The sequence below is a fragment of the Meles meles genome, chromosome 4 (genome assembly GCF_922984935.1).
Source record: "Meles meles chromosome 4, mMelMel3.1 paternal haplotype, whole genome shotgun sequence".
Lineage (NCBI taxonomy): Eukaryota > Metazoa > Chordata > Mammalia > Carnivora > Mustelidae > Meles > Meles meles.
Window position 1 is genome coordinate 18375792 of NC_060069.1, and position 18836 is coordinate 18394627.

The 18836-nt window shown below is 37.1% G+C and overlaps 1 protein-coding gene and 1 pseudogene across 1 annotated transcript in view; one reads left to right on the forward strand and one right to left on the reverse strand.

Annotated features, from left to right (window-relative positions):
- Window positions 1-18836, forward strand: part of LOC123940395 (ubiquitin-conjugating enzyme E2 E2) — a 374692-nt gene that overhangs the window by 69337 nt on the left and 286519 nt on the right. The window lies entirely within an intron of this gene.
- Window positions 9733-10436, reverse strand: LOC123940396 (annotated as a pseudogene).

An 18836-nucleotide genomic window follows, 5' to 3' on the forward strand; every position in this document is an offset into this window, starting at 1 on the left:
TTCATATCTCATGGAGCCTTATACCTCTGGGACTTCCTAACCCAGGAATACGTGTGGTGGAGGCAGTAGGGTTCTGGATATTAAGGAAGCTGGATTTGATCCTCTCATATAGGAAGTTTGTTTTAGGTGGACATTTGAAACCCACTTATAGTTGGCGTATAGAGTTAAAGGCTAAAGACCAAAGGCCTTAGGAACTGTGTTTGCTATTGGCACACATTGAAATAAAGAAAAGTAGATGACACTTAGCCTACTCAGATCAGTTTTCACCATCCAAAGGGAGCAGATTTGAGGGCTGAGTCGAGGGTAGGGGAGAAAAAGGAAAATGCTTTTCTGTCATGTAAAGGACTGGTTAAGAAAGTGTCCTCTACTTTGGGCTCTAAAGAACAGCTTTTAGTTGATACTGCAGCAGCAGCAGCAACAGCTGAATAGCTTGTGCTGGAGCTTTTTGTTGGCAGAGAACAGAAAGCCCATGGTAGTGGAAGCAGCAGTAGAGAGAAATCGTGGAGGAAGGAAAATAATGTGCGGCCCTTAATGTGGTAACCAGCATGGTAGAAAAGAGAAGAAATTATTTCATTCTATTTATAAGTAATCAACATGTTTTCCAAGACCTGAGCAGTTCTGAATCAAGAAATAGGAGTAACAGTAACATTAGGAAATAGGAATTTCTTGGAAGTCTTGGTTTGGAGCTCCTCTGTTTAACTGGGGATCCAGAAATGCCTGGTCCAAGGGCAGACTTTGAGTGGCTCATGCATTTATTCTCTGGCTGCTTATCCCAGCAGCCATCAGCCAGAGAGGTCCCTACTTTTGGGGCCCTTGACTCTATTTGTGGTCAAGAATCCTTTCCTTTTTGCCATTTTTATTACAGTGGATGATTTTGTTTATTTTAGCTAGTGGGCTTCCCTGACCACAAGGTCATCCAGGGTGTGCGGATCAGGAATCCGCTGCTGATGCCACCCTCAGTCTTCTGTGGTAGGATTGCCTTTGGGTGCAGGATATGTGCTGGAGTGGCAGATTTGTGTAACTAGGACTTGGCTGCGCTTGTCTCTTGCTGTCCTTGCACTTCTTCCAACAAGAGCCCCATGGGCTTGGGTTTCTCTGCACCCATAGGAGGAGCCTGAAGCCAAGGTGTGGGAGTCATGGGAACCACTCAGTCTGGTTTGCAAACACACTGGCAGCTTAACCCACCTCTCTGCAGGGCTGAATCTGTTTTCCTCATAGAAAAGATTTTGTGTGGTTCAGGTATTCTGGCCCTCAGGAACTGTGGAGTACATACAATTATGCAGAGAGGATAGGCTTTGATTACAAGTACCAACCCAGTATTTTTGTCTTTTGAGCTTTTTCTCACTATGCCTTGGCAGAAGAAATAAGGAGGGAATGAATGGTTTTAATGAACCCATGGTTACTGGCTTCTGATACTTCTAGCTCTCTCTGTCAGAAAGGTCATTTGTGTGGCTATTTGTTACTAGTTATAATGCTTAATAACAGTTGCAGGAACTCAATTAATAGTTTCTCCTAGGTGTGCAGTTGTTTTTCTTGAGCAGGTTTGGTTTTGAATCACAGATCCTGGATTAAGAATGACAATTATCTAACATTTATGAAATCATCCTGACAACTGAATTTATACTCCATTTGTTAACAGACTGTCACTAATTCGATGTATTTGCATCTTCTGAAACCTGTGAACAATTAGGAGGGAACCAGATTTATTTTATTTATTCCTCTGTTCCTTGTGTTTACTGTGTAGTAGGCATGCAAAAGTAGAGATAATAGCAATAATGAAGGAAAACAGGATACTGAATATGAGTATATTGGAGAGTGTGTGTGAGGTGGGAGGGTTTTGAAATGGGTGTGATATATTAGGGTTCTCCAGAGAAATAGAACCAACAGGATATATGTATATATATATAAAGAGAAAGAGATTTATTATAAAGGATTGTGTCATGCGATTATGGAGACTGAGAAGTCCCAAGATCTGCACTATACATGCTGGAGATCCAGGAGAGCTGATGGTGTGATTCTAGTCTGAGTCCAGAGGCCCAAGAATCATGAGAGCTGATGGCATGTGGTTCATCCAAAAAGCTGACAAGCTTAAGACTCAAGAAGAGCTGATATTTCAGTTTGAGTTGACTGGAGCCAAAGTTGGCAGGAAAAAACTGATTTTTTTGGCCCAAGCACTCAGAAATGAGGACTTCCATCTTACTCCAGGGAAGGTCAACCTTTTCACTCTATTCAGACCTTGAACTGATTAGTTGAGGGCCACCCACATTAGGGAGGGCAGTCTTCTTTACCAGTATTTGATGCAAATGTTGATTTCATTCTGGAACACCCTGAGACACACTCAGAATACTGTTTGACCAAATGTCAGGTAACCTCTCCCCACCAGCCTAGTTAAGCTGACACATAAAGTTAGTCATCATGGATAGATTATACAACAATTTTATAATATAAACATCAGTATAATAATTTTAAAGCATCATGGAATAAGTGACTGAACTTTTAAAATTGTTGAATTAAGAATCATTCTCCCACTTTCCAGGACATTTTCATTTGAATTTGATGTAGTATATGTTATTAAAAAATTACTCAGATGTTAACAAACTTGATTCTTCTTAGTGATTAAATCATTCTTGTGCAGAAACTCTTTGCTGCAATGGAAAAAAAAATGCTGTTGGAAAAAAGGAATGTCAAATACATGGTACAGGACTGTTGATTTAAAAATTATTATTTTTTAGAGGCGCCTGGGTGGCTCAGTGGGTTAAGCCTCTGCCTTCGGCTCAGGTCATGAACCCAGGGTCCTGGGATCAAGCCCCACATCGGGCTCTCTGGTCAGTGGGGAGCGTGCTTCCCCCCCCCCCCCCCCGCCTGCCTCTCTGCCTACTTGTGATCTCTCTCTGTGTCAAATAAATAAATAAAATCTTAAAAAAAATTATTATTTTTAAACTTTTTATTTATTTGAGAGACAGAGATCACAAGTAGGTAGAGCAGAGAGGCAGGCAGAGAGAGAGAGGAGAAAGCAGGCTCCCCGCGGAGAGAGAGTGAGGAGAAAGCAGGCTCCCCGTGGAACGGAGAGCCTGATGTGGAGCTTGATCCCAGGACCCTGGGATCATGACCTGAGCCGAAGGCAGAGGCTTTAACCCACTGAGCCACCCAGGTGCTCCTAAAAATTATTTTTTTAAAGTATAGTAGTAGTGAATTGTTGTGCTGCTGTATTATCTCTCTCTATATCTGGTGCTGATTTCTGATCATTCTGGATTATGTTTAAAAACAAAGGCAGTATGTGAATGCAAAAAAATTAGTATTTTGTGGTATCCTTTTAAGTTACAAAAATTCATTGTTGAGAAAATGCCTTGATTTATAAAGAAAATGATTTTCACTGTCCACATATTTCTTTATCTGTATGTTCTTTCCTTCCTTTATCACTGGAATTCTTTACTGTTTTATATTGATGCACTGAGTATTTTTGTTTATAAGTTTTCTGTGTGGCCCCTCCCCCCTTTTTAATAATAAGTGCTGTGGAGTTAAATGGAGTGAAGCTGTGTCACTGTCTAGTTTTTGAACAGTTTTAATAAATATTGCCTAATTGCTCTTATTTTACAAGCTCTTATATAAACTATTAATAATAGCTAACTTGTATTGAGTGCTGGGTACAACCTGAGCTTTATCTGGATTGTTTCATCTGATCCTCAAAATAACCTTGTGAGGGAGGTGTTAATATCGCCCTTCAGGAAACAGCTGAGTGCCTACAGTGTGCGAAGCACAGTGCCAGGCAGGGGAACTATAGGAATGAATAAAGCAACCATTGTTGATGCCTGCATTCTAAAGGAAAAGGACATCAGCTACTCTCAGTTTATTTACTTGTCATCGTGGAAAGACTGTGAAAGAAATATTAGGCTACGGTGTGAAAGTACTATCATACAGGATATAAGGAGGAGTGGCAGGAAAGAAATTATCTTTGATGAACATCTTTGCCTCTTAAGTTCAGCAGACCACATGGGGGAAGGAAGTGTCTTAGGCTGAGAAGGCAGCATGTGTAAAGGCCTTGAGGTGGATAAAATGGGGGCATATTCTAGGGACTGCAATTAGATGACGTGTGACTGGAACCATGAGGTATCTGGAGTTGAGTAGCTCAGGATGACACTGGGCTAGATCACAGAGGGACTTTTTGGTCATGTTAAGGATTCTGTTCCTGGTCCTGAAAGCACTAGGAAACCTTTGAAATGTTTTAAGTGGAGGAGGCCCAAATGGATTTACTTTTTAGAAAGAACACTCTGGCTGCCATATGGAATATATGTTTTGTAATATATGAAATTTTCTATTGCCCTATAATTTTCAGCAGCCTTTTAAACGTCAGTATGATAGGTAGAGGTGTTCAAAATTCTTAAAAAGAAGCCAACTTGATTCCACAATCATAGAGTTTGGGGTGGAGGATGAAGTGGTAGCTTGGGGAAAAGGAAGGGATGATTCAAGACTTAGAAGAGATGCCTAGTCTCTTCTGTCACCATGTCCAGAAGACTAAGTTTGTATTTGAGAAGCGTATGTTGCTCAGCAGATCTAGTTTCATGAAAAATCTGAATTTGAGCTGCTTTCTGTTCAGAATGCTTTCCTTCATCCCATCTGGTCTCCATAGACCACAACAGAGAGGATGTCACTTAAGGGACTTAGTAAAAGATTCTGAGGGCTTTGTAGATTGTTAAGACATGGTATAGTGGAGAAAAGTAGAGATAAAGTTATTTTTATTCTATAGTACAATTTCTGTCTCTTTTTATCTGCCTTGTGATGCCTGTGAAAGTAAGACTGCTATCCAGTATGTACATAGGTTGGTGGAGAGGCTCTATGATTTTCAGTTACTTTCTCTAGACCGCTTCTCCAGTAAGTTACCTTCATCCTACTTTTTCCCCCTCAGATTCAGACTGTAGATCACAACCCTTTCTTGGAATTGTAGCTCCGTGAAAGGTACACTTCAGTTCTAATTTTTCCTCCTAAACTTGTTTTAGTTTCAAGAAACAAAGCTTTTAAAACAATACTAGAAAACTGTACTGCTCTGAAGTTTGTTAAAATTAAAATTAATTTTAAAAATATTTTACTTATTTGGCAGAGAGAACAAGAGAGCACGAGCAGGGGGAGTAGCAGGCAGAGGGTGAGGGAGAAGCAGGCTCCCCACTGTGCAGGGAGCCTGATGTGGGACTCCATCCCAGGGCCCTGAGATCAACCCTGGCCAAAGGCAGATGTTTAACCAACTGAGCCACCCAGGTGCCCTGTTAAAAATAATTTTTAACCAAAAAAATTTAATATGTAAACTAGGAGGTTAATTGTCCTTAATATAGAACTCCCTCCCATTACCTTCTTTGAATCTTTTTGTGGCCTCAGAAGAAAAAAAGGTGGAAAATCTGTAAAAATATTAATATATTTTATAATGCATTCTGCCTTCTAAAATGTATTGTGTGAATCTTGTTTCTAGTGGAATCATGACACAGCCTTGTGTGTTCGAATGATCATGCTGCTTTTTCCTTTGATTGCTTAGAATTAAGCTTGACTGCAGCAAAGCTATAAAAATCAGAAGTAGAGTGGGTTGTGTTGTGAGGTCTTTAATCATTATGAACAAAAATAAAAAGTTACCTCAAGATACTGTTTTGGAATATGATTTTACGTTGTGGACATTATATTTTTGTTTTTATTTCTAGTCATAATTGTGATTTTGGGATTATTTCATTACATAAACAAGGATTGATAAGGCTAAGGAAATAGTTCATCATAGTATTAATATTTTAACAGAATAATCTTTTGTACCTGCCTAAAGAAGAGATTAAAAAGTTATTTTTTTTTCTTTTATTCTATAAAACAAAACAAAATAAAACTGAGCTAATTTAAATGGTTGCAGTTTCTGGGAAAACAAAGGCTTTGGTGTACATGCTTTTGATAATAGACATTGTGACCATATCATAAATGCTTTCTTAATAATGTCTGACATTATCAGATTGATTAACTCAGCATGGGGCCTAATCAGATTTAACTATGGTTGGCAGCTGTGCACTAGAAGAATAGTAATACAGATGGGGAATAAAATTAGTTTTTTAATAAGCTGTATTAAAGACAAAACTAAAAAATGTATCAGAATTTCATTATTTCACCTTAACATGTGAAAGTATTGTATTCAATATCCTTTTCAAATACATGCTGATTTATATTTTCAAAGATTGGCTACTGCCAGAAGCTAGACCTGCTGATAATAAGATTTTCATTTGATAATTGATGGTGTAGGTTTCAGGGAGTTAGGAATTCCTGCAGGCTTCAAAGGTCAACATTTGTGTCTATATATTGTGTTCACCATGTAAACGTCATAGATTATCCAACCCGTCTAAGAACTAGAACCAAAACCTCTGCCTACCATCCTAGAATCAACATATTTCTTTAAAAAAGTAGTCATTGCAAAAGTAATTGTTTTCCTCATTGCCTTTTTAAAAAGACTTATTTATTTATTTGATAGAGAATGCGAGCGAGCGAGTGCCTATATGAGTGGCGGGCAGGGGACAGAGGGAGAGAATCTCAAGCAGACTCCCTGCTGAGCATGGAGCCCCACATAGTGTGATCCCTAGGACCCCTGAGATCAAGATCTGAGCCAAAACCAGGGGTCAAAAGTCAGTTGCTTAACTGACTGAGCCACCCAGGTAACCCTCGTCATTGCTTTTTAAAAAATACAATCGTGAAAAGTTAATAATGATGCATATGAAAGAGTCCTAAATTAAGGAGTTGTGATTAATTCTGATTCTGCCGTTAATTTTAACTGGGGCCTTAGCGTTTAATTAGATCTATTCACCAAATGTTTAATGAATGCCTATCATGTGCAGGTCATTCAGGGCTCTTTGGTTTTGACCAAAACTGCAAAGATTTCGGCCTCAATCAAAGCACTATCTTGGTGTGCTGAGATTCCCTATTAAGGATAACAGTCATTAATGTCCACACTTTGAGGACTAATTTTCAAATATACTGAGAAATAGCCATAACAAAAACAGTTTAATTGTGTTGCATAAAGTGTGTGCACAGAATTTTCTACTCCACTAGGTGTGACACCCAGCTTTTTAGGAAGTTTTCTAAAGCTATTGAGCTAATAAAACTTTTTGTGGAATATTCAAATTTTAGTCAGATGTTATCTTCCAGAATTAAAGTAACAAAATAGCTAAGTGAGTGAAAAAGTTTACAAACTATATGGAGCAATTTTCGCCTTCTGGGAAAAGAATAACTGCATTTCAGAGAGCAGTTTTCCAAATAAACATGCATTAAAGTGTACTTAGATGCCTCATATATTAACACATAATCCTGTTATATGTATGAGAAATAATATATATTCAATTTCTCATGTTTAAATTTTTTTTTCTTTTTTTCTTTTTTTTTAGATTTTTATTTATTTATTTGAAAGACAGAAATTACAAGCAGGCAGAGAGGCAGGCAGAGAGAGAGGAGGAAGCAGGCTCCCTGCTGAGCAGAGAGCCGATGCGGGGCTCGATCCCAGGACCCTGGGATCATGACCTGAGCCGAAGGCAGAGGCTTTAACCCACTGAGCCACCCAGGCGCCCCATCTCATGTTTAAATTTCTAACTTAATTAGCACAGTGTCATGACTAGTTTGGATCTCCAAAATTACATATATTTTTAATTTAGGAAAATAAGTACTTTCTTTCATTTTAAGGTATGGTGGTCCCTAACAGGTCCTCACTGCAAGATCATATAATATTTAAAAGTTTGATAGTTCTCTGAATATATGAAATTAGATAAGTTACTCAAACTTAACCTTAACTATAATCTTGCAGATGAGAAGAGAGTAAAAATATTCCAGATCCAAGAGGAGTTATTTTGAGGAGCTTTAAGTGCCAGTAAATGGAAGCTTATAATTAACATGGCTATTTAGCTGTCAGTGTATCTTTATTTTAATGTGGAATGTGTCTAAGACATGTTGTAGGTACACAGAAGCATTTGTGGAATTGAATTAAATGTATGCTTCCTAGATCTAGCTTTCAAAATATACTGAGCAGTTGTTGAACTACACTAAATTAAATACAATAACCAAATGATCAATATTAATTTATGAAATGTATAACTAATTTACAATAAAAAGAATTGATTTGTAGTTGAATTCAGCTGTAAATATTGCGTAACTGTACTGTAAAAACCTAAATTGCCAAAACCCTGGCAGTATAGAACCAAGCATAGCTATATTAGATATATTTTATAATTTATTGATAGCTTATTTAAACATATGTTCCTTTTGTAATAGTTTCTTGGATCATTCAGTATACGAAATTGTCACATTTTAGTATTATTGAATTTTAAATACACTTTACTAATCAAACCTTGAATCATTGTGTAAGATATTAAAATGTAGGAGGTTGGGTAGAATAAGCACACATTTAACTTATTTTCCATTGTAAACATGACTTTGAAACAACTGTCATTTAAAAAAACGTACTGTCTTTAATTTTCAGGTAATAAATTGATAGATTCCATTCAGTAGTAATTTATCTTCTCTCTTGGATACCTCTGTCAACACTCATTCACTGATTCTTAAAATCAGTTAATAGTCAACAGTGCTTTTCATTCACCTGTTAGAAAGCCATACATGCAAATAAGCCTGGGAAAAAGAACATGTTTGACTTATTACTACATTAAAATTCAAATCACTGATACCAAATTCTTAGGAGGCTTTGATAGAGAAGAAAACACAGTGGGATAGGATGGGGCTTGTAGCAAACGTGGGCTATCAGTACCAAAGATAAGTAACCTACCATAACCAATTTTTAAATTTTGCCAGGGCAATCCCTGTAATTAAGTCCCTTAAACAGCTTGGTATGTCTTTTTATTAACCCTCTCATTTGCAGCCCTGTCTGGTATTCATATTTTCACCCTGAGGGTATTTTGCTAATGTTGAAAATTTTGATAGTGCTAATATTCTTTGATAAATGTTGTACATAGACTGTAGTCCCCCCTTACTCTTACACTGAAAAGCTGATATGGGTCAGGATCACATTGGTCCCACTTTTAACTGGGAAGTTTTGAGGGGTTGTGAATGGGACTAGACATGGGTGTGCAATCTCTTTGAACCTTCTTTGTTCATACTTTGTATGAACATTTTTTCCCATTTGTAGTTGGAAGTTGACATTTGTTGAGGTTGCTGCTTACTTGGGAAGCCTATTGACCTCACAGCAGCCCTGATGCCCCATTTATATTATTCACTCAGAAATGGTGCCTTCTCTTAGTGGCACTTGCTGTAATTGTCCTAAAACACTGGCATGTAACCCACTGCTTGGGTTTAGTAAATATTTGTTGAGTAAAGAAGGGAATACTGGAAACTCAGCTTTTCTGTGTCTCTTTCTTACTCTCCTTTTTTGTTTTTACTGATTCTGTGTTTCTTCACTCGTTAGCTTCTCTCTTATTTCACATTCAGAGTTCCCATAGTAGATCAAGTTGGTCAGTCTCCATTCAATCTGGGGTGACCGGAAAGCAGGGTTCTCACACTAGTTATCAATGAGATGCCTGTTCTTCTGTTCAACCTTTAATGGGTTGCCTTTTACTAGGGTGTGACATCCTATTCTGTGGGCTGTGGCCTTGGTAAATGGCTTGCCAGATCCAGAGCTTGAGGAATCAGTCATTCATGGGTAGGCAGGGATTATAGTGATTGGCTGTTAGTAGAGTCTAAATGGAGAAGTGGATTTTTATCATATAAACATACTTTTTTTTTTTTAAAGCCACAAATCAGTATAGCTTTTATTGCATCTTTAAAATACCACAAATAAGTCTGACAAATCATCCGGCTTCTCGCTGTTTCTGCAGATGGACAACTCAGATCTTATTCATCAGCCTGCTGAACTGTTCCTTTTTCAGAAACTTAGATACCATCCAAAAATTTTCTGATATCCTTGTTTTTAACAGTTGTAGCTTGCTGAATCAAAGCAGCTGAGTTCGATACAAGTTCAATATCATTTCCTTCAAGAATTAACTCATCTTTTTGGGCTTTGAGATACAGAACATGCAACACCTGGCCTCATCCGAACCCTGTGGATATATTTTTCACCCAAGAAATTTCGGATTTCAACAAGAGAACCATTCTCCTGAATAATAACGTTGATGGGGAAGTGAGCATACACAGACCTCATCTTGTATCGGAAGCCCCGTGTAACGCCCTTGATCATGTTCTGTACGTGACTACAGATGGTGCGAACCGTAGCCAGTTCTTTTCTATTCCCCCACCATTTGTCAACTCGGAGCCTCTTCTTCTTTCCAAGAAGACTGAGCTCTCCGTTGATGTGATTGAAGTCCCTTCGCAGGGTTCCTCTGGGGCCCTTCACTATCACTGTGTGTCCCTTCAGGGTGATGTCGACATTTTCCAGAATGTCGACCGTCTAATTGCTGAGAATGGTCTTCATCCTCGCAGTAGATGCGGCAAAGAGCTAAACATACTTTTTAAACATTAACTCAGAAACAGTTTTTATGGGGGATATACTATATAGAAAACATACATACTTAATTATGAAGGTTAAAATTAAAGCTTTTAATGAAAAAGTTGTATTTTTGTCTAGGAGAAGAGTTTCTAAGACTTCATAGTTATTTTAGGTAAATCTACTTATATCCACTTGTGTTTTAGGTACCCCCATATATTCATATGTAGGTTACGTGCACTTACAGGTATATACTTGCTTAGTACACTAGTAACTGTATCTCCTTATATCCATCATGAGATGTCTTTGTGATATTAAAAAATACAGTTGTAGTCTAACATTGATAAAACTGAGCACAGTATACAGAATTAACATCTATTTTTCTGAAGTTTTCTGCAATTTATTTTTAACGATAAATTGAAAACTCTGAAAATTCTGTTAGGAGTAACATTAGAGATGTATTAAATCCTTTAGAAATTTTTGAAATACAAGTAGTTTGAACTATTTTTATTGAAAGTAAGTAGATATAGGGCAGATTTTCAAAAGTAGCTTTATTGTTTATTAATGAAGTAAATATTAACCACCACTTACTGAGTACTTTCTTTGTGCCAAAGATAACTTTGGATGTAATTTTAATTCACTCTCCAAAATGATCCAAAAGATTGGGGGCATTATCTAAATTTTGCAAATGAAACTTGGGTTTTGGAATTTGGCCATTTGCTCTCACAGTTGTATAACTGGCAAGGAAAAACAGCTGAGGCTTGAACCCATCTCCATATATTCCAAAGCTCACTCCTTTCCTTTGTGCTGTATGTCATTTCTACTGTTCTGTACAAATGACTACATTGTAGTGAATGAAATAAAAAAAATAGAGGTGCCTGGGTGGCTCAGTCTATTAAGCATCTGTCTCTTGATTACTTGACACTAGTTGTCAGTGATAACTAGAACAGCTGATTTTGGCTCATATCATGATCTCAGGGTCCTGGGATTGAGCCCTACATCTGGATTTGTGCTTAGTGGGGAGTCTGCTTGAGATTACCCCCCCAATCCTTCCTCTCTGTGTAGATAGGCACTCTCTCTATTTAAAAAAATAATATCGGGCACCTGGGTGGCTCAGTCGTTAGGTGTCTGCCTTTGGCTCAGGTCATGGTCCCAGGGTCCTGGGATCGAGCCCTGCATCGGGCTCCCTGCTTGGCGGGAAGCCTCCTTCTCCCTCTCCCACTCCCTCTGCTGTGCTCCCTCTCTCTCTGTGTCTCTCTCTGTCAAATAAATAAAGTCTTTAAAAAAATTAAAATAAATAAAATTTTAAAAATATATTAAAAAATAATATCATTTTTGGTCCTCTCAGAAATTTTTTTATTATTACAATTTGTAAACTTTCATCTAGATCCCTCTGGCTTCAATATATCGTTGGAAGCAGGTGAATGTTCATTGTAATGAATTAAGTATGTATAACTATTACTCTAGTGACACAGGCTTACCCTTTAATGTAGTTATGTATCAGCTTCTGTACTGTTGTGAGCAATTTTCTTTGTTGTATTCCCACCAGATCATGTTTAATAAGCAAAGCAAGCGCATAAAATTCTTATGTTGATAGCTGATAAATTTCTAGAGCCTTTTAGGAGGTAATACTCCAGCAAGTTTGAGTTCACTCTATCTAAAATTTGCTTTGAATGTTCTACAGTAAAACTGTATTTGATTATCCCAAAACTGGTATTCTGTGGTGTGAAATCTAGACTCTCTCCTAGAGTTTTATATTCTTTTAGGATAAAACTTCCATTTTTATCTCTCTCCCTCTCCTCTGCCCCTCCTGCCTGTATACCTCGCCCTCATCTCTCTATCTGAAATGAGTAAGTTTTTTAAAATAAAAGTAAGGAATGTGAAATTAATTGGGTTCAGCTTGTTACACTAAATACATCTTACATAGTCATTTATAAAAGCCATGATAAAAAAAATAGAACAGTGAATTAACTTGTTGATGAACTGGGTTAATTTGTAGAGAAATGGCTCAGGCCAAGATAAATCGAGACTTGGAACTGTAAAATAGTGACATAAATATATCAGAAAAGGGAGAACTTGGAGAGTGCTAAAGTTCATATTTCATCGGATTGAATGTTAGAAATCAAGTGAGTCCAGAGATAGCTTCAACCTATTTGGGACAGTGAGGACAGGCTGATTTTTGTCATTAAAACTCTTATGCAAACAGAAGTTAAGAAATGTCACCCTCCTACACTAAACCGTGACTGCAGATTTAATGGGTGATATTCCAAAGTGCCCCAAAGGCAACCAATAAAAAAGTTTTTTCTTATTAGAAAGATTGGAATTTAGTTACTTTGTAGATGAAACTCAGGCTTTAAAAATGCTCAGTTACCCGCCCCCTTCCTCAAATTTGTAACTAGCAAGGGGTTTGGAGCTGAGACTTGAACCCACCCCCATCTTAGTCCAAAAATCCATGTATTTTGTTTTGTTGGATTAACAATAAATGCCAAAACATACAGATTTGCAAGATTTTGAAAATTTAGATCAGTGATTCTCAAATTGTTGTCTTCAGACCAGCAGCATTGTCACCTGGGAACTTGTTACAAATCTAAAGTATCAGCCCCTTACCCCATGCTGATACTTAGAAATAGTGCAATAGAAACTCTGGGAGTACGACCAGCAGTAATTCTGATGCGGGCTAGGTTTGAGAATCACTGCTTTAGGATCTTTGGAATTTGAGACCTTAAGAACACAGATAAGAGGGGTTTTGTATAATATAAGACTTTTCCTACTTAGAATGATGTTTGGGATAAACCCATTTTATGACTAGTTGATTGTAATTCAGGTACAGTCTGAATTAACAACAATTTCCTCCATTTTCAATCCCCTATAGGGAAAAATTTTTAAAAACAACTGGAGTAGTAAATTTGGTCAAATTTGGTTTATCTGGTTTAGTGCTTTTTAAAACAGCCATCAGAGGCACCTGGCTGGTGCAGTCAGTGGAGTGCATGACTCTTGATCTCAGGGCTGTCAGTTCAAGCCCCACTTGGGCATGGAGCCTACTTAAAAAAATAAAATAGCCATCAGCTATAATGTTTCTACTCTAGACTTAGCCATGTTGAAGGAATTAGAATTTGGGTAATAGCTATGTAAATATTTATATTACTCAAGAGACCATTTTTTAAAAATAAAAGAGAAGTAACTAATTTTAATGAATTAGATGTAATTTAAAAAATGTAAATAAGCTCTTATTGGCCTTATTTGTACTTATAAAATATTTGGACAGTTTAATCAAGAGATTTTGCTAAAATATTATAAGGTAATTTCATTCTTTCAGTGTTTCAGTAAAGAATCTTTGTTTGAACTGACTGGATATTTGATTGTATTAAGGAATTATTCAGTTGTGTGTGTGTATAAGACCAGTGGATGATACTGTAGGTATGTTTAATAGGGGAGTATTTGTCTTTTAAAGATGCATAATTTTGTCTGAAATATTTCAGTGTGTATCTCAGGCTTGCTCTAAAATAACTGGAATGGGGTAATGAGAGTAGAATGGAAACATGGTCAATCATGAGCTGATAATTTTCAAACTGAGTGATGACTGCTATGGTCTGAATGTTTGTTTCTTCCCCCTCCCTCATTCTGTGTTGAAATTCCTTTTTTTTTTTTTTTAAAGATTTTATTTATTTATTTGACAGACAGAGATCACAAGCAGGCAGAGAGGCAGGCAGAGAGAGAGGGGGAAGCAGGCTCCCCACTGAGCAGAGAGCCTGATGCGGGGCTCGATCCCAGGACCCTGGGATCATGACCTGAGCTGAAGGCAGAGGTTTAACCCACTGAGCCACCCAGGCGCCCCTGTGTTGAAATTCTAATGTCTGATGTGTGAGGTATTAGGTGATGAGGCTTTGGGAAGTGCTTAGGTATGAGAGTGGAGCCCTCATGAATGGGATTAATGCTTTTATAAAAGAAACCTCACGGATCTTCCTAATCCCTTCCATGCTGTGAGAATACAAGAGGCTGACCACTAGGAGACTCTGGCAAAAAACTAGGAAGAAAGCATTCACCAGAACACTACCATCATGGTGCCTAGATCTTGGGCACAGACTCCAGAACTGTGAAAAATAAATTTCTGTTGTTGATAAGCTACCCATTCTGTAGTATTTGTTACAGCAGCCTGAAGATCATGACAAGGGGCATATAAGGGTATATTCTTTTCTCTAAAAGTATTTTTGTAATGTTTTAAAATATGAAGTTGGAAAGGAGAAAAACCAACAATGATAACTGGGTCAGCATCTTCCTCACACAATGAAGTCTTGGTTCTTTGGCTAGCATTCCTGGCACACATACCTGCTAAAAGAAAATTTTGTTAAAAGAAAATTTGTTAATGTTAAATAAAATATGTTAATGTTAAAATGAAATTTTAATGTTGATGTTAAAAGAAATGTTAACGTTAAAGGAAAATTTTTCTTAGCAAAAAGCAGGTTTTTTTGTTGTTGTTGTTGCTGTTTTTTAAGTAGGCTCCACACCCAGTATGGAGCCCAGTGCAGGGCTTGAACTCACGACCGTGAGATCAAGACCTGATCTGAGATCCCGAGTCCAGGGCTTCACCAACTGAGCCACCCAGGCATATTCCCAAAAAGCAGTTTGACACACTGCTACCGGTAGATATAAATTTTCAAATGTAATATATCATTAGGAAATACCAAAAGCAAATCATGCAGACAGACTTAAAAATGTCACCTTAAAATACCATTTTATGGGTACAAAATAAAATATAGAAATCTATTGCTTTTCTATATGCTAATAATGAAGTAGCAAAAAGAAAAATGGAAGCAATCCCATTGAACAAAAGCAGAAACAGACTCACAAATACAGAGGACAAACTCGTGGTTGCTAGAAGGGAGGGGTCCTAAAATTTGTATGGATCCCCAAAGATCTGGAAGGGCCAAAACAATTTTGAGAAGGCAGAACAAAGCTGGAGGTGTCATAATTCCAGATGTCAAGATGTATATACTACAAAGTTATAGTAATCAAAACAGTTTGGTACTTGGACAAAAAAGACACATAGATCAATGGAATGGGGTAGAGACCCTAGAAATAAACCCACGTTTATATGGTCAGTATACAAAAAGGAGATAAGAATATACAATGAGGAAAAGAAAGTCTGGTTAATAAATGGTGTTGGGAAAACTGGACAGCTACATGCGAAAGAATGAAACTGGTATGCTTTCTCTTAAGCCATACACAAAAGTAAACTCAAAGTGAATTAAAGAATGTGCGAACTGAAACCATAAAACTCTTAGAAGAAAACGTAGGTATTATAATGTCTTGGACATCAGCCTTAGCAACATATTTATGGATATGTATCCTCAGGTAAGGAAAAGAAAAGCAAAAATAAACTATTGGGACTACAACAAAGTAAAAAGCTTCTGTAGAATGAAGAAAGCCTTCAATAAAAAAGGGGCAACCTAGTAAGTGGAAGAAGACATTTGGGAGTGACATATCCAATAAAGGGTTAGTATCCAAAATATATGAAGAATATATACAACTGAATACCAGACAAAACAAATAATCTGATTTAAAAATGGGCGGAAGACTTGAATAGACATTTTTCAAAGAAGACATACAGATGAATGACAGACACATGAAAAGATGCTCAACATCTTTAATTATCAGAGAAATGCGAGTCAAAACCACAGTGAGATATCACCTCATACCTGTTTGAATGGCTAGTATTCAAAAGACAAGTAACAATTGTTGGCGAGGATATGGAGAAAAGGGAACCCTTGTGTACTGTTGGTGGGAAGGTACAACAACTGTGGAAAATAGTATGGAATTTCTTTAAAAAGTAAAAACCAGATGGGGCGCCTGGGTGGCTCAGTGGCGCCTCTGCCTTCGGCTCAGGTCGTGGTCCCAGGGTCCTGGGATCGAGCCCCACATCGGGCTCTCTGCTCAGCAAGGAGCCTGCTTTCCTTCCTCTCTCTCTGCCTGCCTCTCTGCCTACCTGTGCTCTCTGTCTGTCAAATAAATAAATAAAATCTTTAAAAAAAAAAAAAAAGTAAAAAGTAAAAACCAGAAATACCATATGATCCAGTAATTCCACTACTGGGTATTTACCCAAGGAAAATGAATTATTTTATTGTAGCATTATTTATAATAGCCATGATACAGAAGCACCCAACTGCCCATTGCTAGATTAATAGATAAAGAAAATGTAATGTGTATGTGTATGCATGCATGTGTGAAAACACATGGAATATTACTAATCTATAAAAATGAAATCTTGCCAGTTGCAACAACTGGTAATGAATGGACCTGGTAATGGTAGTGGTAACTGGTAATAAATGGACCTGGTAACTGGTAATGAATGGAAAGGTCATGAATGGACCTAGGGGTATAATTATACTTAGTGAAATAAGTCAGATGACATATACTATGCGATTTCACATATGTGGAATCTTAAAAACAACACCAAAGAAAACAGACTTGTGAATATAGGACACAAACTGATGGTTGCCAAAGGGAAGGTTGGAAGGGGGATTGGTGAAATAGATTAAGAGGATTAAGAGGTACAGACTTCCAGTTATAAAATAAATTAGTCATAGACATGAACAGCATAGGGAATATATCAATAAAATTGTAATAACTTTGTAGGTGACAGATGGTTACTACACTTATTGTGGTGAGCACTGAGTAATGTAAAGAATTGTTGAATCACTATGTTATACACCTGAAACTAATATAACATTGTATGTCTATTATATTTTAATAATAAAATACTATAGTATGTTACTGTAAATGATAAAATAGGGTATTTTTTAGACCCCATAGTTAAAAGATTTATTTGATTATTTTTAAATAGACACATTGACTGATATTCTGAATGCTTGCTATTTAGTTTTAAAATGTTCAAGTATTTTTAATGTTTAGTTAAACTTAGGAAACTAAAAAGAAATGACATCCGCCAGTGACATTACAGTTTAAAGACTTTCATTATCATATTGTAGTATTTTGTTTTAAATTTATATTTTAGGAATATAATTCTTCTATAAAAGTGATTTTTCCTTCATATTATAAAATTTTTTCCTTAAAATACTGCTGTACTTTTGGGTAAAGATGATTGATAGACTGTTAATTTCTCTTGTGATGTGTGTGTCTGTGTGTATTCAGAATAGACTACAGAGGACTCATTTGAAACATTTCTGAAGGAAAATCTGAGTTCACTAAACGGTGACTATAAAAAACATTTTAAGTCAGTAATTAGGCCATCTAGTGCATGGTTGGATTTAGAATATATGCATAAAAATTATTTGTCACAACAAAATCCAAACATGTACTTACTATGCTAAGGAGTTAACATTGATAACTACAAGGTAGTAGCTGCTGTAGCAATAGGTCAGTGTAATAAATGAGGGAGCACTTAAATTAGATTGTGGGCTGTTTCCTGAAGCTGTCCAGGCCACATGGGGCCCAAAGATTGCTGTCTCTAGTAGTCTATGTCACTGTTTCTTGGACTTGAATGTACGTTAAGAATCACCTGGAGATCTTGTTAAAAATGCAGACTTTGTTTTCAGTAGGTCTGGAATGGGACCTAAGAAACTGCATTTCTCTGCACGGGTTCCCAGATGATTCCACTGTCAACTATTTGAACAGCAAAGAAAAGGATTGTCATAGTTGTGATTTAGAATTTAAAAACTTGAGTAAAATGTCGGGGCGCCTGGGTGGCTCAGTGGGTTAAAGCCTCTGCCTTTGGCTCAGGTCCTGATCTCAGGGTCCTGGGATGGAGCCCTGCATTGGGCTCTCTGCTCAGCGGGGAGCCTCCTTCCTCCTCTCTCTCTGCCTGCCTCTCTGCCTAGTTGTGATTTCTCTCTGTCAAATAAATAAAATATTAAAAAAAATAAAAACGAGTAAAATGTGATTATAGATAACATATTTCCACTGACTTTAAAATATTTCAAATTTTAGCCTTTTCTTGGGTTTAAAAGTTGTTAGTTGCTTAGGGCTGCTAGTAGCCTCCATAATACTTTCATGGCTAGATACAAATGCTCCTTAAAGGGTGTACATAGTTTGACCAGCTGAAAGAACTTTGTGAGTTAGGAAAAGACACCTTCCCTAAGTAGATGAAGTTCTGCGTGCAGGGCTTGAACTTGAGCCTTCACTTACACCCTAGGCTGGAAGCCTTTGTGCAGTATATAGACTCAGAAATTACTAGTTCATTATGCCTTCTTTAACCTCTTAGTACAGAGTTACAGAATAGTGTGAAAAAGCATTAAAATGATTATTACAGTGATAATAAAATCAACTGCCCCAAAAATATATAAACAAAGCAAGAAATCCTGACTTTTTGTGTCTTATAATAATATGACTTTTCTCTACAATTTTAGTATACTTGCTTTAAAAAAATATTGTTGCCGTATACTCATAGGCTAAA